Genomic DNA, 25,171 nt, shown 5'->3' with positions numbered 1-25,171 from the left:
CCTTTTCATACCCTCCCCCAGAACTCTACTAATGTCAGTGATCGGATTAAAATGCCCGAGTGCATTCGGTTGACTAGGTGGGGTGTATAGCAACCCAAACCAGTGTTTAACCAACCCAACTGTAGGGCACCTGACGAAGACGACCATCCCATTATTTTTAGAACGAGTCCCATCTGCAAAGTCAGTTTCGTACTGTACCACAGTAACGTCAATATTTAAATGGACATTAGCCCTTTCAAAAATATCAACGGCTCGAAGCATCACTGGGTATTTCCCCTCTAAGCAAGAAAAATATACAACTGGGAAAACTGGACCCTTCCTTCCCGTGTATAGCCCAGTGATCTAAATTCGTCTTGGTAGCGTCCCGAGCTAGAGGCTCGTATGCTGAGATCAGGAAAGCATATTTGAAACACTTTTGACCTGTTTCAAAACAAATCCGCTTGACAACTTGACAACCCTCTAGATCTGGATTATATTTTAAAACTACTGCCCTGTCCCCACCTGTCCCCCCTCTGAAAATAAAATATTTCTTAAATTTACAAATATTTAAACTTAAATTTTCAACAAAAAGAACTACTGAGCCACTACCTTTTTCGTTATAGTTCTCGAGATGCGTTATAATTTGATCGACCCAATCTATGAAAGCACCCTCAAAATTTTCCAAATTCGAATAAACCAAACGCATCTCGGAATGTATAAAATGATAATAAACCTCGCTTTTCCCCTCATTTAAATAAAAAACCTTTAAAACAATGGAGACCTTACTTGAATCCCTCCCCCACAACTAAATCTGGTTTTCCAGAAGTGTACGAATTTTGTCTACATAGGCATGCAAAATCTCTATAGGGTTAAAAAAAAAATTTCCACACAAAAGCGAATTAAAAGGGTCCCCAAACGTTGCAGTGAAAACAACTATATTATTTAAAATTCTGTTGGACAGCTGAAAGTCTGGGAGAGTTGTACCCCCCTCCCCCTCGTGTATATTACCCCTCCCCCAAGCTGTTCAACAAAATCTGGCGAATGCTCCACTTCAGTTGTTCGAAGTGGAGTCGTTAGGGGATAGGAGGTTGGAGGGTTGCCGGTTAATTTCCGGGTAAAATCATCTAAAATTTTCAATGTGTTTGGTCTTATCAACGGTAAGTCCCCCAGTTCAACAGTGCTATTATCTAAAGTAGTTAAAAAATCATCTAGAAACTCATCAATATTATCTGGAATTTGATGTAAATCATCCCATAGTGAATTGTTGGGGAGCTCCACATGTGCATCTTCTTCTCCTTCTCCAACTGACGAGCAGGGGGGAGATGGGGAGTATGGAACCAGGACAACCTATAAATGAAAAAATAATTTATTTTCAAAGTGTTCAAATCATCCCTACTGCTTTTTAAATTTGGATTACTATTGCTTAATAGCATTTGGTTAATACAACTGAAGATAATCTAAGATATGACAAAGAAGACAACAATTTGATCATTTATTTTCAAAGTGTTCTAAATTTTTTTTTTTTTTTTCGGCGCTCTCCCCCAACGCCCCCCCAAACCGTGCCCCACAACGCTTCCCGGACCAACCGGGGCACTTTTCGGAGCCACAACGCATCCCGGTGGCGCTTCGCGGGGCCCCCCGCATCGCTTCTCGCGCTGCGTCTCGGGCCCGTGGCGCCTCTCTGCGGCGCTTTCCCGGAACCGTGGCGCATCTCTGTGGCACTTTCCCGGGTCCAGGGCACATCCTGTGGCGCTTCCCTGACCCGTGGCGCTTCTCTATGGCACATCCCTGACCCGTAATATATCCCTGTGGCGCTTCCCGGGCCCGCAGCGCTTCCCGCAACGCTTCCCCGCCCCACAGCGCTTCTCGAACCCGCGGCATATCTTATATTAGTATAAGATATTTACAATCTAAAACATGACAGAGCAGTTTTTGATTTCGTTTAAAAAATTCCTACAAAAAAAATTTTATATTCTTACTCTTTTATCGGTACTGGGAAAAAAACATGATTTGAACTGGATAGCCAACTTCTGTCACGATACACACCTCGTTCGTCTAAAAAGTTTTTTTTATAATATTTGTAGAGGCAATGTTAACCAGTAGTTTATATCGCAATATAAACTACCAAACCCTACATTTACCATAATTTATTGCCTTTTTTTTTTTTTGGCTTCAATAATATAATTTATCAAAATGGTTAAAAAATGACATTGTAGGTTTTGATTTTGGTCAAACAATTCCTCCAAAAAAAATTCATATTAATACTCTTTATCTGCACTGGGAAAAAACACATGATTTGAAAAGGATAGCCATCTCCTGTCATGATACACAACTCATTCAGATATAAAGTTTTTTTTATAATATTTGAAGAGGTAAGGTGAAGCACTCGATTATAACGAAATAGAAACTATATAACCCTACAATGACAAGAATATATTGCCTTTTTTGTCCTCGCTAATATAATTTAGCAAAAGGGTGATTGCGTTCACTTAACATGATTCAAAAGGGGGAACATTATATTTCATGTGTATAGAAAAAATCCTTCAATAGTCCCAGTGAGATATACTTTTACGCAGTGTTCGAAAATGTTGCATGTGGAAAAGGCCTATAAAAGTTGGATGAAATTGATAGATATTTATTTATGAAAGGTAGGAAAAAAACGCTTACATTTGCATATCCCTGCTGCAGTATTTGAATGCCCGAAGGTCCAGGGGAAACTTGTTGCACCATTGGTGGAAAGCTTTGTGTAGTCGGGGCAGGTAGTTCATAGAAAACAGCTGTCCATTTACTCTTTAGTTTTTGTCCTGATTGCAGTGTTGTCTGCACAGATGGTTGCACTTGTTTTGGGGTCGAACAATCGTACTTAATAATGTAAGGTCTTGTCTCATCCACTCTTGCTTTCTTGAGTGGAGGGGGCACGCATTCTTCACAATTGGCCTTAAAAGGAAGGGAAAAAGTTAGTATTGAAATAATTTGCCCTTTTTTTACAGAAAGAAAGTTAGTATCATCATCCATGTAATTTTGTTTAGACAAAGCATTTATCACTAAGAAAGCACAACGTAAAAAATTTCGTGAAATATACTAATTGCATCCTTTTTTTAATCTGAGAAAGAAGACTCACTTAGCCGTTCAAAAGCCAGCCAAGTTCATATATTTATCACACCCCCAGAAAAAAAGCCCACGGAAAATAACCCCCACGGAAAAGATCCCTGAGAAAAGACATGGAAAAATATCCCCTCCCCCCCCCCGAAAGATATCGCGTCCTTTTGAATCTGAGAAAGAAGACTCACTGAGCCGTTCAAAAGCCGGCCTAGTTTGTATATTTATCACACCCCCACAAAAAAAACAGCCCACGGAAAATAACCCCCACGGAAAAGGCATGGAAAAATATCCCCTCCCCCCACACCGAAAGATATGGTAAAAATGCTATTCAATTTACGCATAATAAAGCACTGTATCTTTTTCTTAAACCCACTCCCCTTACTTTTCACGCGAAGAAACATTTTTTTTTCACCTTACAAAGGAGGTTTTCGACTTGAGGCATTGTCAAACCCCCCCCCCTTTCACCAATGTCCTAAAAATATTGTTAGGCATTAATTTTGGAAATTACTCATTTCCATGCTTCCATACCACATAGAATTACGCAAAGCCTGTAACCACACAAGGTTAATTAAAAATAATCTCTTTTTTTTCACGCGAAGCTAACCTTCTCAGAGAAACCTTTGGTTAAGCCGCTATCCAAATTATTGTATAATTATCAAAGCCGGATGTACTTTAAAGGGGTGTCAGTAATTATCAGATAATTAAATCGTTGCAAGAAATCTGTAAGTCAAGCCATAGCGGACTGTATAGTAAGGGACTGACAGAAAGTTGACAGTTGCTTTTAGATAAGATACGGAATTTATCGAAAACAGAATTAAGCTCGTAAACCGCGGGGGAAGGAAGGTTGGGGTTTACTTAACGAAAAAGAGCTTATTTCACGCTTTTTATCGCTATTAAACATCAGAGCGGGATGTGGGGCGCGGGGAGCGGGGGGCAGGATCCCGAATATAGTAGAGGGTGACCACGGAAAACAATTTTATTTGAAAATAAAAAATGAAAACAGAGTTTACATTGATAATTGTGGCGGCCAAGGCTTCAAGTTCATCAATAATTTTAATATGTTCTATCCATTGTGTTCTGGAACTTTCTGATAATTTAATCACATTGCATGCCCGTTATATACGAAATCTCAAGGGTGAATTGTTATGTAACGGGGAAATCATATGTAAGCAGGCCTCTGATTGGCTGAGAAGGAGGATGTATCCGACTCTATGATTGGCTGAGAAGGAAACATGTGATCTAACTGTTTCCTATTCCAGGACACCTTGACATTCACCCCTAGCATGCACTTGTCCAAAAACAACAATAATAGATAAATCCCTCAGGCCTAAAGATTAAAGAAGCCTTAATGTTTTTAATTCTCCCCTTCGTGAATCAATAATTTCCCCTAGCGATTATGTAAATCAATTTCTCAGGTTAAGCTAACCAAACAACAATTAAGCCATGTTTGTTTCTTAATTCCCCCCTTCGTGAATCAATAATTTCCCCTAGCGATTATGTAAATCCAAGTGAGAAAATTCACTTCCCCCTCGAGTCCTAGATCAATAACATTGTCCCCGTTAGAATTCAATGCGCATGTGCAACCTTCGTTCCGGAGCTATTACACATAGAAACAACAAATAAATCGACCTTGGAAAAAGAGGTCATTGACCCCATTACGTAATCATTCTCCCTAGGGTGGCTATGCCCTTATTTGGTGCCCCGTCAGTATTAAAAATGCTGACATGACCACGTGGTCTTGTCACGAGTCGGACCCCCATCTCTACTGTTATTCACTGTTTTTCGAATCCTGACAATCTATTTTTAATATAAATGTTGCAACAAATCGTTTACCTTTTCTATACACACGTCAAGTTCCAGAATGTGTCAAGTTCCACAAGTTCCACTGACCGAGCTCATTAAAAATGAACTCGGCCAGTTATTCACAAGATGTATTCAGTTATATTCACAAAATTATACTTTTCATATTTCATCCTAGCTATAATTAAAAATGAACTCGGCCAGTTATGCACAAGATGGCGGTGTAGCTGAGGTATAAAGCGTAATTAATCAAATCTAACAAAAAAAGTGCAAATCGTTCACAGACTCTTCTTCCAGTATTTTTTAATGAGAGGCTCGATGGCATGAATATATTTTTGGACAAGAGCCTAAAATTTTTATTGTCCAAAAACCCGAGTCTTTTTTTTATTAAGAATTATTTCCATTAAGTTAAAACCTTTTTTGAATTTTGAGTGGTGCATAAACTTTATAGACAATAATGCTATTTAACTTATATGTACTCCTCATAGCAATACTTTCCACCTTTCGCAGACAGAAGAAATTATGAGATTTTGAGATTTTACCGATCATGCGCAACAGGAAAACGAAAACCAACAACAATGAGCGTCTTAATGAAGAATTTAGAGTGACATCCATTTTAATTTGTAAAGGATCATCTCGGTATTTTCTAGAGAAATCTTTTAAGGTGTGAGTAGAAGGGGGGTACCAGCCCCAGGACTCACCCCTGCTGCCACCTACAACTTTTTTTAACACCAAATATGGGCATAGAGTCCCTAGGGGAAATGGATTTCTGAGAAATTGATTGCGTAATCAAAGTGTGTCAATGACCTAAATTTCCAAAGGTGTTGATGTTGTTGTTGTTGTAAGTGCACGCTCTCAGCGAATGTCAAGGTCAATGTTGTTGTTGTTGTAAGTGTACGCTCTCAGGGAGAACACGTGGTTAATCAAAGTGGGACACTTGTGCTGACAGTCATTAATCAAATTGTGTCCGGGCAAAGTTTAATAGTGTCTGACAGATGACGTCAAGTTAATTAATGTCTTTGATGTATTTCCAAAGAGAGTGTTTCCGAGGCAAAGTTTAGATAAAAAATGACAGATGATGTCATGATTGATTGATTGGCATGAAAGGGGAATTAATTTGTTGTTTCTAAGGGGAATTATTGATTTACGAAAGGGGAATTAATTTGTTGTTTCTAAAGAGAATCGTTTCCGAGCGAATGTTTTGATCTTAGCGCGCGAAAAAGTTTCTTTGTAATTTCAATTGTGAAATCGCAGGGATGCCAAAAACAACAGGAACTCACTGAAATTACGTTTAGGGATTATTTGGGCGAAACTATTTTAGCCATTATAGGGAATTATTTCGGCGAAACACTTAGAGACATGTTAAAAGATGATTTAAAAGATGATTTTAGAAGAGAATTTGAGGGTAAAACTCTGTGGTTCTTATAATACACAAGTTGTATTTTAACAGTGTCGTGAGGTCCTCTACCCCAACCCCAAAGGCTCCTCATACCCCACCCCAACCCCGAAGGAAGCACCCCGGTCCCCAAAGGTCCACCGGGCTACCAAAAGACCACCAGGCTCCCAAAGGGCCTCCCCGGACCCCCAAAGGCCCTCCCCCAGACCCCCAAAGGCCCTCCCCAGGCCCCCCAAAGGCCCTCCCCCAGTCCGCAAAGGTCCACAGGGCTCCCAAAGGACCACCCAACCCTAAACGGCCCCCCAGCCCTCAAAAGGACCCCCGGCGCCCCAAATGCCAATGAGCCCCCATTTTTTAATACATTTTTATTGCGTTATTATATATTTTAAAGAAAGTTTGTTTTATTAATTTCCCTACGAAACCCAATTTAAAAATTGAAGTACCCATCCTTTTCACCCGCAACTTTACTATACTGATTTTTGAATGATCCAACACCAAGCAATACTTTTCAAAAGGCATTTCAGAACCAGTTCTTGTCTTAATGTCCCTCGTAGACCCATTTTACAAGTTGAAGTAGCCACACTTTTCACCCACGACTTTACTATACTGCCTTTTTGAATGCTCCAACACCAAGCAATACTTTTCAAATGGCATTTCATAACAAGTTATTTTCTCAATGTCATTCATAGACCAATTTTACAAGTTGAAGTACCCATCCTTTTCACCCACAACTTTACTTTACAGCTTTTCGAATGCCCCAACTCCAAGCAATACTTTTCAAAAGGCATTTCAGAACCAGTTATTTTCTTAATATCCCTTCTAAACCCATTTTACAAGTTGAAGTACCCATCCTTTTCAACCCAAAACTTTACTATACTGCATTTTTGAATGCTCCAACACCAAGCATTACTTTTCAAATGGCATTTCAGAACAAGTTATTTTCTCAATGTCCCTCCTAAACCCATTTTACAAGTTGAAGTTCCCATCCTTTTCACCCACAACTTTACTATACAGCTTTTTGAATGTCCCAACACAAAGCAATAATTTTCAAAAGGCATTTCAGAACCATTTACTTTTCTTGATCTCCCTCATAAAACCTTTTACAAATTGAAGTACCCATCCTTTTCACACACAACTTTACTTTACAGTCTTTCGAATGCGCCAACACCAAGCAATACTTTTCAAATGGCATTTCACAACAAGTTTTTTTCTCAATGTCCTTCCTAAACTATTTTACAAGTTGAAGTTCCAATGCTTTTCACCCACAACTTAACTTTACTCCTTTTTGAATTCCCCAACTCCAAGCAATACTTTTCAAAAGGCATTTCACAACCAGTTCCTTTTCTTAATGTCCCTCCTAAAACCATTTTACAAATTGAAGTACCCATCCTTTTCACACACAACATTACTTCACAGCTGTTGAAGGCCACAACAGCAAGCAATACTTTTCAATGCATTTCAGAACAAGTTCTTTTCTTAATATCCCTCCTAAACCCATTTTACAAGTTGAAGTACCCATACTTTTCACCCACAACTTTACTTTACAGCTTTTTGAATGCCTCAACACCATGTAATACTTTTCAAAAGTCATTTCAGAACAAGTTCTCTTCTTAATGTCCCTCCTCAACCCATTTTACAAGTTGAAGTACTCATCCTTTTCACCCACAACTTTACTTTACAGCTTTTTGAATACTCCAACAGCAAGCAATACTTTTCAAAAGGCATTTCAGAACAAGTTATTTTCTTAATATCCCTTCTAAACCTATTTTCCAACTTGAAGTACTTATCTTTTTCCACACGTCTTTACTTTCCGACTTTTTGCATACCACAACACCAAGCAATACTTTTCAAATAGCATTTCAGAACCAGCTCCTCTCTTAATGTCCCTCCTAAACCCATTTTACAAGTTGAAGTACCCATCCTTTTCACCCACAACTTTACTTTACAGCTTTTTGAATGCCAGAACACCAAGCAATACTTTTCAAATGGCATTTCAGAACCAGTTCCTCTCTTAATGTCCCTCCTAAACCCATTTTCCAACTTGAAGTTCCCATCCTTTTCACCCACAACTTTACTTTACTGCTTCCTGAATGCTCCAACACCCAGCAATACTTTTCAATGGCATTTCAGAACAGGTTCTTTACGTAATATCACTCCTAACCCCATTTTACAAGTTGAAGTACCCATCCTTTTCACCAACAACATTACTTTACAGCTCTTGAATGCCACAACACCAAGCAATACTTTTCAATGCATTTCACAACAAGTTCTTTTCTTAATGTCCCTCCTAAACCCATTTTACAAGTTGAAGTATCCATCCTTTTCAACCCACAACTTTACTTTACAGCTTTTGAATCCCCCAACACATAGCAATACTTTTCAAAAGGCATTTCAGAACAAGTTCCTTTCTTAATCTCCCTCCTAAACCCATTTTAAAAGTTGAAGTACCCATACTTTTCACCCACAACTTTACTTTACAGATTTTTGAATGCCCCAACAGCAAGCAATACTTTTCACAAGGCATTTTAGAACAAGCTCATTTCTTACTTTCCCTCCTAAACCCATTTTAAACGTTTAAATACCCATACTTTTCACCCACAACTTTAATTTACAGCTTTTTGAATGCCCCAACAGCAAGCAATGCTTTTCAATGTGCATTTCAGAACAAGTTATTTTCTCAATGTCCCTTCTAAACCTATTTTCCAACTTGAAGTACTTATCTTTTTCCACAAGTCTTTACTTTCCGACTTTTTGCATACCACAACACCAAGAAATACTTTTTAAAAGACATTTCAGAACAAGTTTTTTTCTTAATGTCATTCATAGACCAATTTTACAAGTTTAAGTACCCATCCTTTTCACCCACAACTGTACTATAAGGCTTTTCGAATACCCCAACATCAAGCAATACTTTTCAAAAGGCTTTATTATATCTTTTCAGAACAAGTTCTTTACGTAATTTTCTTCCTAAACCCATTTTACAAGTTAAAGTACTTATCTTTTCACCCACAACATCACTTTACAGCTCTTGAAGGCCACAACACTAAGCAATGCTTTTCAAATGGCATTTCAGAACAAATTCTTTTCTCAATGTCCCTCTTAAACCTATTTTACAACTTGAAGTTCCAATCTTTTTCACCCACAACTTTACTTTACAGCTTTTTGAATGCCTCATCACAAAGAAATACTTCCCAAAAGGCCTTTTAGAACAAGTTATTTTCTCAATGTCCATTCTAAATCTATTTTCCAACTTGAAGTACTTATCTTTTTCCACACGTCTTTACTTTCCGACTTTTGCATACCACAACACCAAGAAATACTTTTCAAAAGACATTTCAGAACAAGTTTTTTTCTTAATGTCATTCATAGACCAATTTTACAAGTTGAAGTACCCATCCTTTTCACCACAACTGTACTATAAGGCATTTCGAATACCCCAACATCAAGCAATACTTTTCAAAAGGCTTTATTATATTTTTTCAGAACAAGTTCTTTACGTAATTTTCTTCCTAAACCCATTTTACAAGTTAAAGTACCCATCCTTTTCAACCCACAACTTTACTTTACAGCTTTTGAATGCCCAACACCTAACAATACTTTTAAAATGGCATTTAAGAACAAGTTATTTTCTTAATCTCCCTCCTAAACCCATTTTACAAGTTGAAGTACCAATACTTTTCACACACAACTTTACTTTACAGCTTTTGAATGCTCCAACACCAAGCAATACTTTTCAAATGGTATGTCAGAACAAGTTATTTTCTTAATGTCCGTCCTAAACCCATTTTACAAGTTGAAGTTCCCATCCTTTTCACCCACAACTTTACTTTACAGCTTTTTGGATACCTCAACACCAGGGAATACTTTTCAAAAGGCATTCCACAACCAGTTCCTTTTCTCAATGTTCCTTCCTAAGCCCCTTTTACAAATTGAACTACCCATCCCTTTCACACACAACATTACTTTAAAGCTTTTGAAGGCCACAACACAAAGCAATACTTTTCAAAGGACATTTCAGAATAAGTTCTTTTCTTAATGTCCTTCCTAAACCCTATTTTACAAGTTGAAGTACTCATCATTTTCAACCCACAACATTACTTTACAGCTTTTGAATACCCCAACACATAGCAATACTTTTCAAATGGCATTTCAGAACAAGTTATTTTCTTAATGTCCCTCCTAAACCGATTTTACAAGTTGAAGTACCCACCCTTTTCACCCTCAACTAGCGTACGTAGGCTAACCTAACCTAACTTAACCTAACATAACTTAATCTAGCCTAACCTAACCTAACTTTAACATGGAAAGATGTTTACTAGCTAACCTAGCCTAACTTAGCTAACCTAACCTAACTTACCTAACCTGACTTTACCTAACCTAATCTAACCTAACTTAATCTAGTCTAACCTAACCTAACCATACTCACCGGAAAATCCCCCAATGTCGACTTTGTATTTTTCTCTCACTATGCATGCTTGCGGGTGTAGCAAACGTACTCTATGGTTGCTCTTATATTGGGAGCGGCTTTCCCAGTGGTACTCCATGGTAGGTTATCGAGACTATCGAGTTTATTACGTGCGTTAAATCAGTCATTTTTTACCATTTTGAGGGATAAACACCTAAACATATTTTTAAAAAAGACGTGAAAATGAATTATTCGAAGAAAGTGTGTGCACATGATAAAGTCATTGTTGCCTTGAATGCTGACAAAGAGATATATTTGAACTATGCGACAAGTAGTAGTGGAGATCTTATTGGGAATGTGTGCCTACGTTGTCATGACAGTGAGGAGTTAAATTCCTTTGGAGTAGTCAAGAATTTTCATCATTCAAAAGGTGGATATGCGAAAGTATCATTTCCAGAGAAGTTAGTGCTCAAAGAGAATGCCAACTCAAAAATAATAGTCGATGAAGATGGGTAACTTCTAGCTAATGGTTCTGGCAACATGTTAGCTGTTGATAGATCTTATTGTCATCTTTCCGGTGTTAGCATTCGAATGAAATCAGTAAAGAAAAAAAGAACCTACTGCTACACCAACATTATAAATCATATCTTGTCAACGTGCCAAACCTGCTGCCTCTGTAAAAATGATGTGATAATAGACAGTGAAATTGCCGGTAAAATAAAAAGAGCATTGGTAGACAATATTACTAATGAATATAATGACAAATTGATTGGAAAATGAAGCACAAGTGAGCATTATTACTACTATTGATCATATAGTCAATGAATCAAATAATACCTATGATGAAACGTGTATTGAATCAGTAGGTGACATTCCCAGTGGAAATTGTATATGACTCAAAATGGATGAATGATTATTCTAGTGGTTATGAACTAAGAGAAGCGAGTAACTCTAGTATCAAGAGAGAGAGAACTCGATAAATTATTTTATGGAACAGATTCAGAATGTTCAATGTTGTTCAGTGATGTTAATAATGTAAAATAAAGTATGTAGCATATCTTTGTGTTGTTACTTCAATAAAAATATTATATGCATTACTTTGTTATATTTCTATTATCTTTGGGCACGTTAGCATTTTCGGCACTTAGAATGTTTATTTAAGGGTTGGAAATATTTCATTTTCTTTGAAAAAAAAATAGAATTAAACTATAACTTTTCTCTACGAAAATTCAGAAGAGAAATTTAAATTTCTTTGTGTCTTTGTGAAATTAAGAACTGCAGAGGAAGATTTTTATTTTTCTCTGGAGAAATTAGAATTGAACTGTAAATTCTTTAATAAAATTCAGACTTGAGTTAACTTTTCATGATCAACGTATAACTTTTTGTATCTTCTATGAAAAATTTAGAACAGTAATTTTAAATTTTTCCATCTCTTTGAGAAAAATCTAAACGGGAGTGGAAAATTTTTATTTTTTCTTGAAAAATAAAATTGATCTGTAACATTTTTCTTTTCATATAGATAGTTAGGAAAATAACTTGAACTTTTCTTAACATCAATGAGAACATTGTCTCCTGAACTGTCATTTGAGAAGTACTGCATGGTGTTGGAGCATTCAAAAAGTAGTATACTAAAATTATGGTGAAAAGGAGGAGTACTTCAACTTGTAAAATGGGTTTAGGAGGAACATTAAGAAAAGAACTTGTTCTGAAATGCCTTTGAAAAGTAATGCTTGGTGATGGAGCATTCAAAAGTTTTAAAGTAAAGTTTTGGGTTAAAAGGATGAGCACTTCAACTTGTAAAATGGGCTTAGGAGTGATATTAGGAAAGGAAATTGTTGAGAAATGTCTTTTGAAAAGTATTGCTTGGTATTGGGGCATTCAATAAGCTGTAAAGTAAGGTTGTGGGTGTAAAGGATGGCTACTTCAACTTGTAAAATGGGTTTAGGAGGGACATTAAGAACATAACTTAGTGTGAAATGCCCTTTGAAAAGTATTGCTTGGTGTTGGAGCAATCAAAAAGCTGTAAAGTAAAGTTGTGGGTGAAAAAGGATGGGTTCTACAATTTGTAAAATGGGTTTAGGACGGTCACTAAGAAAAAAACTAGTTCTGAAATGCCTTTGAAAAGTATTGCTTGATGTTGGGAATTCAAAAAGCTGTAAAGTACAGTTGTGGGTGAAAAGGATGGGCACTTCAACTTGTAAAATGGATGTAGGAAGGACATTATGAAAAAAAAACTTGTTGTGAAATGTATTTGAAAATTATTGCTTGGTATTGGTACATTCGAAAGACTGTAAAGTAAAGTTGTGTGTGAAAAGGATGGGTACTTCCATTTGAAAAAGGTCTTATGAGGGACATTAAGAAAAAGAACTGGTTCTGAAATGCCTTTTGAAAAGTATTGCTTGGAGTTGGGGCATTCAAAAAGCTGTAAAGTAAAGTTGTGGGTGAAAAGGATGGGAACTTCAACTTGTAAAATGGGTTTAGGACGGTCACTAAGAAACAAACTAGTTCTGAAATGCCTTTGAAAAGTATTGCTTGATGTTGGGTATTCAAAAAGCTGTAAAGTAAAGTTGTGGGTGAAAAGGATGGGCACTTTCACTTTTAAAATGGGTGTAGGATGGACATTATGAAAAAAACTTGTTCTGAAATGTATTTGAAAAGTATTGCTTGTTGTTGGCACATTCGAAAGACTGTAAAGTAAAGTTGTGTGTGAAAAGGATGGGTACTTCCATTTGTAAAAAGATCTTATGAGGGACATTAAGAAAAGGAACTGGTTCTGAAATGCCTTTTGAAAAGTATTGCTTGGAGTTGGGGCATTCAAAAAGCTGTAAAGTAAAGTTGTGGGTGAAAAGGATGGGAACTTCAACTTGTAAAATGGGTTTAGGAAGGACATTGAGAAAATAACTTGTTCTGAAATGCCATTTGAAAAGTATTGCTTGGTGTTGAAGCATTGAAAAATGCAGTATAGTAAAGTCGTGGGTGAAAAGTATGGGTGCTTCAACTTGTAAAATGGGTTTAGGAATGGCATTAAGAAAGGACCTGGTTCTGAAATGCCTTTTGAAAAGTATTGTTAGGTGTTGGGGCATTCAAAAGCTGTAAAGTAAAGTTGTGGGTTGAAAAGGATGGGTACTTCAACTTGTAAAATGGGTTTAGGAGGGAGATTAAGAAAAGAACTTGTTGTGAAATGCATTGAAAATTATTGCTTGGTGTGGTGGTCTTCAAGAGCTGTAAAGTATTGTTGTGGGTGTAAAGGATGGGTACTTCAATTTGTAAAATGGGTTTAGGAGGGACATTAAGAAAAGAACTTAGTGTGAAATGCCCTTTGAAAAGTATTACTTGGTGTTGGAGCAATCAAAAAGCTGTAAAGTAAAGTTGTGGGTGAAAAGGATGGGAACTTCAACTTGTAAAATGGGTTTAGGAAGGACATTAAGAAAATAACTTGTTCTGAAAGGTCATTTGAAAAGTATTGCTTGGTGTTGGAGCATTCAAAAAGGCAGTATAGTAAAGTTGAACATGAAAGGGTGGGCACTTCAACTTGTAATACGGGTTTATGAGGGACATGAAGAAAATAAATTCTTCTGAAATGCCTTTTGAAAAGTACTGCCAGGTGCTGGGGTATTCAAAAGTTGTAAAGTAAAGTTGTGGGTTGAAAAGAATGGGTACTTCAACTTGTAAAATGGGGTTAGGAGTGATATTAAGAAAGGAACTTGTTCTGAAATGCCTTTTGAAAAGTATTGCTTGGTGTTGAGGTAACCAAAAAGCTGTAATGTAAAGTTGTGGGTGAAAAGGATGGGTACTTCAACTTGTAAAATGGGGTTAGGAGTCATATTAAGAAGGGAAATTGTTCTGAAATACCTTTTGAAAAGTATTTCTTGGCTTTGAGGAATACAAAAAAGCTTGAATGTATATTTGTGTGTGAACAAGATTTGTACTTCAAGTTGTAAAATTGGATTAGGATAGAAATTAAGAAAAGAACTTGTTCCGAAATAACATTTGAAAAACATTGCTTGGGGTTGGAGCATTCAAAAAGGAATATAGCAAAGTTGTGTGTGAAAAGATAAGTACTTTAACTTTTAAAATGGGTTTAGGAAGAAAATTACGTAAAGAACTTGTTCTGAAAAGATATAATAAAGCCTTTTGAAAACTATTGCTTGATGTTGGGGTATTCGAAAAGCCTTATAGTACAGTTGTGGGTGAAAAGGATGGGTACTTCAACTTGTAAAATTGGTCTATGAATGACATTAAGAAAAAAACTTGTTCTGAAATGTCTTTTGAAAAGTATTTCTTGGTGTTGTGGTATGCAAAAAAGTCGGAAAGTAAAGATATGTGGAAAAAGATAAGTACTTCAAGTTGGAAAATAGGTTTAGGAGGGACATTGAGAAAATAAATTGTTCTAAAATGTTCTTTGAAAAGCATTGCTTGCTGTTGGGACATTCAAAAAGCTGTAAAGTAAAGTTGTGGGGTGAAAAGTATGGGTACTTAAACTTGAAAAATGGATTTAGGAGGGACATTAAGAAAAGAACTTGTTCTGAAATGCATTGAAAAGTATTGCTTGGTATTGTGGACTTCAAGAGCTGTAAAGTAATGTTGTGTGTGAAAAGGATGGGTACTTCAACTTGTAAAAAGGGTTTAGGAGTGATATTAAGAAAGGAACTGGTTCTGAAATGCCTTTTGAAAAGTATTGGCAGGTGTTGGGGTATTCAAAGGCTGTAAAGTAAAGTTGTGGGTTGAAAAGGATGGGTACTTCAACTTGTAAAATGGGTTTAGGAGGGACATTAAGAAAAGAACTTGTTGTGAAATGCATTGAAAAGTATTGCTTGGTGTTGGGGCATTCAAGAGCTGTAAAGTAATGTTGTGGGGGAAAGGGATGGGTACTTCAACTTGTAAAATGTGGTTAGGAGTGATATTACGTAAAGAACCTGTTCTGAAATGCCATTAAAAAATATTGCTGGGTGTTGGAGCATTCAGGAAGCAGTAAAGTAAAGTTGTGGGTGAAAATGACGGGAACTTCAAGTTGGAAAATGGGTTTAGGAGGGACATTAAGAGAGGAACTGGTTCTGAAATGCATTTTGAAAAGTATTTCTTGGTGTTGGGGCATTCAAAAGCTGTAAAGTAAAGTTGTGGGTGAGAAGGATGGGTACTTCAAGTAGGAAAATAGGTTTAGAAGGGACATTAAGGAAATAACTTGTTCTGAAATGCCTTTTGAAAAGTATTGCTTGGAGTTGGGGCATTCAAAAAGCTGTAAAGTAAAGTTGTGGGTGAAAAGGGTGGGTACTTCAACTTGTAAAATGGGTTTAGGAGGGACATTAAGAGAGGAACTGGTTCTGAAATGCCATTTGAAAAGTATTGCTTGGTGTTGTGGTATGCAAAAAGTCGGAAAGTAAAGACGTGTGGAAAAAGATAAGTACTTCAAGTTGGAAAATAGGTTTAGAAGGGACATTAAGAAAATAACTTGTTCTGAAATGCCTTTTGAAAAGTATTGCTTGCTGTTGGGGTATTCAAAAAGCTGTAAAGTAAAGTTGTGGGTGAAAAGTATGGGTACTTAAACTTGTAAAATGGGTTTAGGAGGGACATTAAGACAAAAACTTGTTCTGAAATGGCTTTTGAAAAGTATTGCTTGTTGTTGGAGAATTAAAAATCAGTGCAGTAAAGTTGTGGGTGTACAGGATGGATACTTTAACTTGTAAAATGGGTTTAGGAGGGACGTTAAGAAAAGAACTTGTTCTGAAATGGCTTTGAAAAGTATTGCTTGATGTTTGGGTGTGCAAAAAGCCTTATAGTAAAGTTGTGGGGGAAAAGATAACTACTTCAAGTTGTAAAATTGGTTTAGGAAGGACATTAAGAAAAAAACTTGTTCTGAAAAAATATAATAAAGCCTTAAAAAAGTATTAAAATGGGGGCTCAGGAGCCTTTGGGGCGCCGGGGGCCCTTTGGGAATCCGGAGAACCTTTGAGGACCGGTGGCTTCCTTCGGGGTTGGGGGATCGGAACCCTTTGGGGTTGTGGTAGGGGACCTCACAACACTGTTCAAATGGAACTTGTGTGGTATAACGACCACAGAGTTTCACCCTCAAATCCTCTTCTAAAATCATCTTTTAAATCATCTTTTAAAATGTCTCTAACTGTTTCGCCGAAATAATTCCATAACCTGTCTAAAACAGTTTCGCCCAAATAATCCCTAAACATAATTTCAGCGTGTTCCTTTTGTTTTTGGCATCTCTGCGCTGACGCATTTCAAATTACTAAGAAACCTGATTCCCGCGCTAAAACAATTCATCGCTAAGATGTTTCTTGGAGAATTGTTTCCATGGCGTTTGGTTATTAATATCTTTTGGAGTTTGACCAGGAGATTTGTTTCCGAGGCAAAGACATTAATGACTTGGATCTATTCCTGGAGAATCGTTTATAGGCGGAAATTTTTAAGGTCTGACAGAAGATGTCATTGGTTGATTGATCTGTCAAGAAAGGGGAATTAATTTGTTGTTTTTAAGAGGAATTATTTATTCACGATAGGGGAATTGAGGTCGACAGCACAGGTGTTCCAAATTTCTGGAAACTCATAACATTCGCTGAGAGCGTGCACTTACAACAACAACAACAACATTGACCTTGACATTCGCTGAGAGCGTGCACTTACAACAACAACAACAACAATACCTTTGGAAATTTAGGTCATTGACACACTTTGATTACGCAATCAATTTCCCAGAAATCCATTTCCCCTAGGGACTCTATGCCCATATTTGGTGTTAAAAAAAGTTGTAGGTGGCAGCACGGTGTTCTCGTGGGGTCAATAGGGGCCATTCTACTGGTGTGGCAGATATACAGTTTTCACTATTTTGCAAACGCTTGCTGGTCCCAGGTCAGTGTGAGTCCAAGCCAAGATTAATTTATTTGAAAAAAAAAAAAAATTCGTTTTTATGCATCTTATTCTCATCCTTCGCATGAAAGTCGGGGCATATTCATTAGTCGTTACACAATTTCTCAGTTCCTAGTGCCCTAACTCGGTTTCAATTTTCCAAGGGCTTCCGATGTATGTTTCGAAAAAAAACTATAAAAAAAAGTATTAAATGAAAATGATCCTTGAAACTTTTGGTTTGACTTCTAAAGCGGCGTTCACAAGCGTGTCTAGCTAGAATCCCGTGTCTAGACACATGTCTATCCAGAATTCAATGTCTAGGCAACGACCGTTCACAAGTAAAATTCGGTGCTTAGCTAAAACTACAAATTTAGTTTCAAATTGTCATTTCTAGCCAATCAAGAGAGCTTATGCAGGCAAAACGTCCAAACTGTAATGCCTATTTTACTTTCACAAGATAATGGATGAGATAAGCGAAACAAGTACCTTAGTGCGCTTCGCTATTATTTCTGGTGTTGCATATTTGCCTAAATGATAAAAAAAAACAATTAATGAGAAAACAAAAATTAAATTTCAGTTTAAAAATGTAGATATAGATGATGAAAAAGTGGAACTTGACACATTCTGATTGGCTGTAATCAAAAATCCTAGACATTGAGTTCTAGAGTCTAGAACTCAGTGTCTAGCCAAGCGCCTTGTCTAGCTAAGCGCCGAATTTTACTTGTGAACGGTCGTTGCCTAAACATTGAATTCCGGCTAGACACGTGTCTAGACATGGGATTCTAGCTAGACACGCTTGTGACCGCCGCTTAAATGAAACTTAAATTTATAAATTTTTCGCATGCTGACCAATGGTCTGCGTTGCGCAGGATTCACTGCTTTTGGCCAGGAGTGCAATGCGTGGTTGGGGTAAAATCATCCGGCGCTTCCCGTGTTTTTCCCTCAAATTTCTCCAGGTACCATTTGGAACTGGGTCGAGTCTGACTGAGTTTACATGTTCAAACCATTGACCCCCTTTCCGAACCAAATAACCGGTGACACCGGGACTCGAACCTTGTTCTGAGGATTTTAAGTCCAGTGCACTAATAACACGGCTAGGATGGCTGTTGGTAAAACGGTCTAACTAAACTCTACCGCTACCGCCATGAATTTGTATATCAAGTAACTATGAAATTTAGGGCCAAAGGTTATAAACACCTAAACAAGGTGTTTTCGAGCCTAAACCCAAGGTCGTATCTGGAATTTTCATATTTTACAAGGGTATATGCGAAGTTTTTATGCGTTCGAGAAACATTTTGTTTTCCGAGGATTTGACTGTAAGAAGAAAAAAAAACAAAAAAAAACAAGTACAATTACAGCTTTTAGCTAAATAAAGTGGCTTAATTTTTGAATATACCACTGGTGTTTATTCTAGGTAGTATTTCACCTAAGTGAAATATTTTTTTTTTGTCTCATCAATGGCTGGCCACTCAATAAGGAGGACCTAAAGACCCTCCAGAGCGGGCCTGATGAGCCCCACTGGGACGTGTACCAGAACTAAATATTGGCGCTCATAATAAAGAGCAAATATTGTAAATACGTGAGGTTGTATAGGAAAATACGGTTCCATTGTAACTGAACCCCCGTGTAACTGAACCCCAAGCAACTAAACCACCGTGCAACTGAACCACCGTACAACTGAACCCCCGTATAACCAAGCCCCTTGCAACTGAACCCCCGTGCAACTGAACCCTCGTGATACTGAACCCTCATGCAACTGAACCCCCTTTAGCTGAACCCTTGTGCAACTCAACCCACGTGAAACTCATCCCCATTTAACTAAACAGCCGTGTAACTGAATCCCCCTGTAAATGAACCCCCATGTAACTGAACCCCCGTGCAACTGAACCCCCGTATAACTGAACCCCCGTGCAACTGAACCCCCGTGCAACTGAAACCCGTGGAACTGAACCCTCGTGCTACTGAACCCTCATGCAACTGAACCCTATTTAACTGAACCCTCGTGCAACTCAACCCCCGTGCAACTCAACCCCATTTAAATAAACCCCATGTAACTGATCCCCCATGTAACTGTAACTGTGTGTAACCATGTAACCACGTAACTGTGTGTTAACAAAACACAACTGATGAGCGAAAAGTGATGAAAGAGAGGGGCAATACCGAACTCTCAGCTACCATTCTTGGGAGACATCTGACAGTTTATAAGTGACCATGGAATTCCTGTGTTGTTTAAAAGTCACTTTTCTGCGTATATGCAGCGTGGCGGCAGAGTGCATCTGGCGACGATAAACCACATTAGTCCAGTTTTTGTCAGGAAAAAATTACTCAGTTATAATTTATTGCTCCCGCTAGCATTATACGCTTCTAGGTCCGGGCCTAGGGACCTAGTGGTAAATATAGGCCTGAGCGTGCATATATTTCCTTTTGGTGAATTGACTTTCCCTTTAAGCACTCTCTGAAAGTTCCAACTTAATACACAAGTCCCTTTTTGAGATATGCAACTTTGAAAATCTGCATGCACATAGCGTCTTTTGATTTAGTTCAAGTTCCCCCTCAAATACCTCATTCTGTCAAATTTTCAACTTGATATGCGTAGCCTTAATAGTGCTAGTTTAATAGTAGCAGAGGTCGTAGTAAGAGCAGTAGAAGTTGCTTGGGTTCAGTTACACGGGGGTTCAGTTACACGCACACCGGAAAATACATAAAGTGTAGACTTGGACAAGAGGTAGACTTAGTCTTATTCATAAAATTTGGCCCATATTTGCATACATTTGAAAGATTTATTCTGGAGGGATTTTATAAGCACAATAACTCATTTTCCAGAAATGTATGAGACAAACCCTTAGGTTTTTGAGAATGACGACATTACATATGAAAGACGGTGTGCGTGTAACTGAACCCCCAGGTAACTGAACCTCAAGCAACTGAACCCCTGTAACTGAACCACTGTGTAACTGGACCACCGTGTAACTGAACCACCGTGCAACTGAACCCTCGTGTAACTGAACTTTCGTGCAACTCAACCACCGTACTTGCATTGGGTAAAACGCAATAGGGTTATGAACCATAGCTATTTAACTTTGATATAGTTATTTAACCTTTAAACTGTTTTAAATAAAATGGCCGTCCCAAAATTCAGATCGGATGTATCGGGGGAAAAATAGGGTGAGGTGGAAGCCTTCCGATCACTTTTAACTCTGAAAAAGTGCACTGGAAATTTTGATTTCCAATCAAATGATCCCCCCCAAAGTTCATAAGCAAATTTTTATAAATCAACCTTATTTGTTAGCACTGAGCAACTAGCTAGACTTAAAGCCCTTGCCCCAGATGCTACTTATGGGGTTGTTAACCCCAAAGGCCGGAGGCGGTGTGCTTTCGACTCTTTTGAACAAAATGTTTATTTTTATTTTGATCGGATGTATTTGGGGGGGGGAGTGCCGGTTAAGAGGGAAAGGCTGATTGTCCTGTGATTACCTATGATTCTTCGAAATTGAACTTGAACTTTCAATTTCCAATCGAATGAGCCTCCTTCAAAGTTTTTACGATCACCCCTTCTATAAAAACCTAAAATTTTAACAATTGGTAACTTGCAATAACATACAGATTGCTGATACAGGTGTATCAGCAATTTTTTTGGAACAGCTTAGCGTATCAAGATTAAACTTCTGGTTCATCTACCTGCTACTACTGCAATTAATACTGCTACTACTATTACTACTAATTCAACACTATTATTACTTCTGCTGATCCTACTACGACCTCTGCTACTATTAAACTAGCACTATTAAGGCTACGCATATTAAGTTAAAAACTTGACAGAATGAGGTATTTGAGGTGGAACTTGAACTAGATCAAAACCCAGTATATGCATGCAGATTTGCAAAATGGCATATCTCGAAAAGGGATTTGTGTATTAAGTTGGAACGTTCAGAGAGCGCTTAAGGGGAAAGCCAATTGACCAAAAGGAAATATGTCCACGCTCAGGCCTGGATTTACCCCTAGGTCCCTAAGCCCGGACCTAGAAGCGCATAATGCTAGCAGGAGCAATAAATTATCACTGAGTAATTTTTTCCTGACAAATCTGGACTGATGTGGTTTATCATCGCCAGGTGTACGCTACCGTGATGCCGCTTATTCACCGAAAAGGAAGTTTGAAACAACACAGGAATTTGGTGAACACTTATAAACTGTCAGATGTCTCCCAAGAATGGTAGCTGAGAGTTCGGTATTGCCGTCTCTTTCATCACTTCTTGCTCATCAGTTGTGTTCTGTTAACACACAGTTACATGGTTACATGGTTACACACAGTTATAGTTACATGGGGGTTCAGTTACACGGGGGTTTAGTTAAGTGGGGTTGAGTTGCACGAGGGTTCAGTTAAAGGGGGTTCAGTTGCATGAGGGTTCAGTAGCACGAGGGTTCGGTTGCACGGGGGTTCAGTTACATGGGGGTTCAGTTACATGGGGTTCAGTTACACGGGGGTATAGTTACACGGTGGTTCAGTTATAGGGCTTCAGTTGCTTGGGGTTCAGTTACACGGGGGTTCAGTTACAATGCAACCATGAAAGACCTATTGGCATAAAAACAGATTTTATCTGACAGATTACGTCCTGACTTTCGTCAGGATGCAAACCTGCCTACTTTCTTTCATTAACTATGCTTAACCACTTGCTGTGAATATTCAGTCGGTTTCCCGCTACGTGAAAAAGGTTCTAGCCACTCATGTTGCAAGGTACAAGATATTAGGATCTTCCTTAGTTAAATACAGCTGAAACCTAAGGAAAAGACCTTCAGTCAGTTCAGCAAAAGACCCTAATATCTGCAGATACATTCTTTGTTTTATTGGTTTTATTTAATAAATCTGACTTTATTCTATTTAATTCATTCGTTGATTAAAAACGCTTCCCAACTAAGAAATAGCTTGCGTTAGCCCTGCAACAGTCAGGGTTCATCTCTGGACCAAGTACTTCCATGGAAAGACCAATCCACTGTCACGATAATACTTTTGCTCTATTTAAATTTATTGCGGAAGAAATTAAAGCTGCAATCTGAAAGCTGAAGAATAACAAATCGTCGGCAATATGAGGCCTGACATCGGAAATCCTGTAGAATGGCAGTCTACCCATGATTTTCTGGCTGCAAATGCCTTTCAGTACTGTCTAACGCTCTGAAATGATGTCATCAGACTGGAAGATAGGCATACTTGTACAAGTCTACAAGGAGGAAGGAAGAAAAGTAGAATGTAGTAACTACCGTGGCATAATTGTGCTCTCAGAACTGGCAAACTCTTCGTCATGCTACTTCTCAAGCAAACAACAAGTTACTTCTATTCCATCTGTCACCCCAAGCAAGCTAGTTTCATGCCAGGCGTGAACCCAGCTGTCTAAATCCCTATAATTAGACAGCTGGTAGGAAAAAACTGTAGAATATTAAAAAAAGTTGTACATTGCCTTCGTTCATTTTTGATCTGTCTTCGACAATTTCGACAGACAGTCAATGTGGGTTTAGACAGCTAATGCTAATGATGTGCCCACGAAAATTGTCAATCTGTTCACATAGCTTTACAATAACACCAAAACACTGTCACTGCAAACGATCAGTCTTTCTCGCCATTTTAAAGTAGAAATGGTGTTCGGCAATTGAATTCACACGGGCGTCAACTTTGCTGACGACCTAACACTAATATGCGAAAGTCTCGATGAGCTCGCTAGGCTCTGCTGCATAAAAACTGCATAAAAACGGTCTAAAAGCAAACCATCTAACACCAAAGTAATGCTTGTCGCAGGGTACTATCTAGCCCCCTGACATCTATAGAACTGTTGAGTCAAAATACTGAGAAGGTCAAGCAGTTCACCAACCTTGGTTCAATTGTCAGCTCAAATAAAAACTTAGATGCAGAAATATCAGCAAGGGCAGCAAAGGCCAATGCCGTCTTCTGAGAACAATGCTTCACAAACCCCAGATCAGCTGTCACTCAAAAGCACGAATCTACTCTGCATAAGCAGTTGGCATTATGCTATATTCGTCAGAGACCTGACCCATAACTCAGACGCAGATGATGAAGGTAGATGCTGTTCAGACGAAACACCTTCGCAAATTCAAACGCGTTAGATAGTTTGGCAGGATACGGGACTTCAAGGTCATTCTGTTCTTTATATTGCCACTCCTGTATGAGCAGCTCGAGTCTATTTCGCTGCGTTGGTAAGGTCATCTACTTCCCCTACTCACTGAAACACCCACTCGAGTCATCTTCGACTTTGATCCAACTACAAACGGCTGGAAAAGCCCAGAGGTAAATCACGAAAAAAATAGGCGGACGTCATCCACGGTCGACTCACTACCCGAAGCGTCAAACCCAACGAAGCTCAAATCCTCACCCAGGACAGACCACTCTGGAGACGGCTAACGGCGCTGATGTCTGGCTCCCTCTATGCTGGCGACGCTGCCACGCAAGAAATTCAAGTCAAGTAAGTCAAGCCTTATTGCTGACCTTATGTTATTACTTTTTAATTGCTGTTATGATTACAGTAGAGCAAACAAGAGTATTTTGTTCAACTAACTTCTATTATATCGGAAATTTTTATTTTATTAAGAAAAAACAAAACTATGCACTTCAAGTAAAGTGGTTAAAAAAAAAGCTCCAAACCAAAAGGCAAGTTTTGAATAAGTTCTACCGCGTCCTAGAATAAAATTTAACATTTGACACAGTCGATGGGAGAATCTAGAACCTTTCAAAATAACAGAAATATAAGGGCACCGTTTCAAAAGGCTGAACAAACTACAGCTAGATCTAGGAGACCAGCAACAACATATCATGTGAACAAACAATTAAATTGCTTATGATATACAATTAAAATGTGAGAGAAATAGTGAGATCTATTTGAGTAAAAAGATTGTATTGGGTGCAGCCAGGACACTTTTTAGTGTCCTTTCAGGCTGAAAATCGAATTATTCGCAATTCATACAAGTATAAAGGCTTAATTATGGCGGAGCAAAAAAAAAAATAATACTGAACCAAAAAGTCGTAAAAATCAAGGGTGAACACTTCACACGATGACAATTCTTAACAGGCTGTGTAAACTTCTTACAGGTTGAGACAATAAGAAAAAAAAATCCAAGGTTGGAACTTCTTATAGCTTTGAACAACAATCTTTTCAAATATACCCCTTATCTCTTATATATTAAGGATTTTTTTTTTTAAAGACAGACACTGCTTTTTGATAATTACAGTTACTCTATAATGGACTTTGCAATAGCTTACAAAAGCAATGCTGGTTAAGTTTTCTATATTCAATCAGTTATAGTTCAAGAAGTTATAACTTGACCCTTCACAGATACCTTTTTGAGAATTTACATCGAAATATCTTCTTTCAAGTTTCCTTTACTCTCATTACTTTTTCCTTGTATATATAACGAAGTCACAAAAAACATGACAGTTCATTGCACTCCTTACATGGATCAATTACCTTAGATCCAAAGACTAGCGGACCAAAAGATAGGCTAAATCGGTTTTGCATATGGTCATAAAATTTAAGGACTACATTTCAAAACACTCGTTAAAATTGATGATAAATTTGATTAATATTCGTATAAAATTCTACATATTTCCTCTTATAACAGCTGTACATCAAGGC

General features: G+C 37.9%; 1 long non-coding RNA gene across 1 annotated transcript in view; it reads right to left on the bottom strand.

Moving 5' to 3' along the window:
* Positions 1 to 25,010, bottom strand: part of LOC148955205 (uncharacterized) — a 37,183-nt gene extending 12,173 nt beyond the window's left edge. Inside the window, exon 1 of the long non-coding RNA XR_016143718.1 lies at positions 24,876 to 25,010. This is a non-coding gene — a long non-coding RNA (uncharacterized LOC148955205). The remainder of the gene's footprint in view (positions 1 to 24,875) is intronic.
* Positions 25,011 to 25,171: the final 161 nt, after the last annotated feature.

The sequence above is a fragment of the Artemia sp. Qi Xiang Cuo genome, chromosome 2, assembly GCF_049724085.1.
Source record: "Artemia sp. Qi Xiang Cuo chromosome 2, ASM4972408v1, whole genome shotgun sequence".
NCBI lineage: Eukaryota > Metazoa > Arthropoda > Branchiopoda > Anostraca > Artemiidae > Artemia > Artemia sp. Qi Xiang Cuo.
This window is presented reverse-complemented; position numbering and strand designations above follow the sequence as displayed.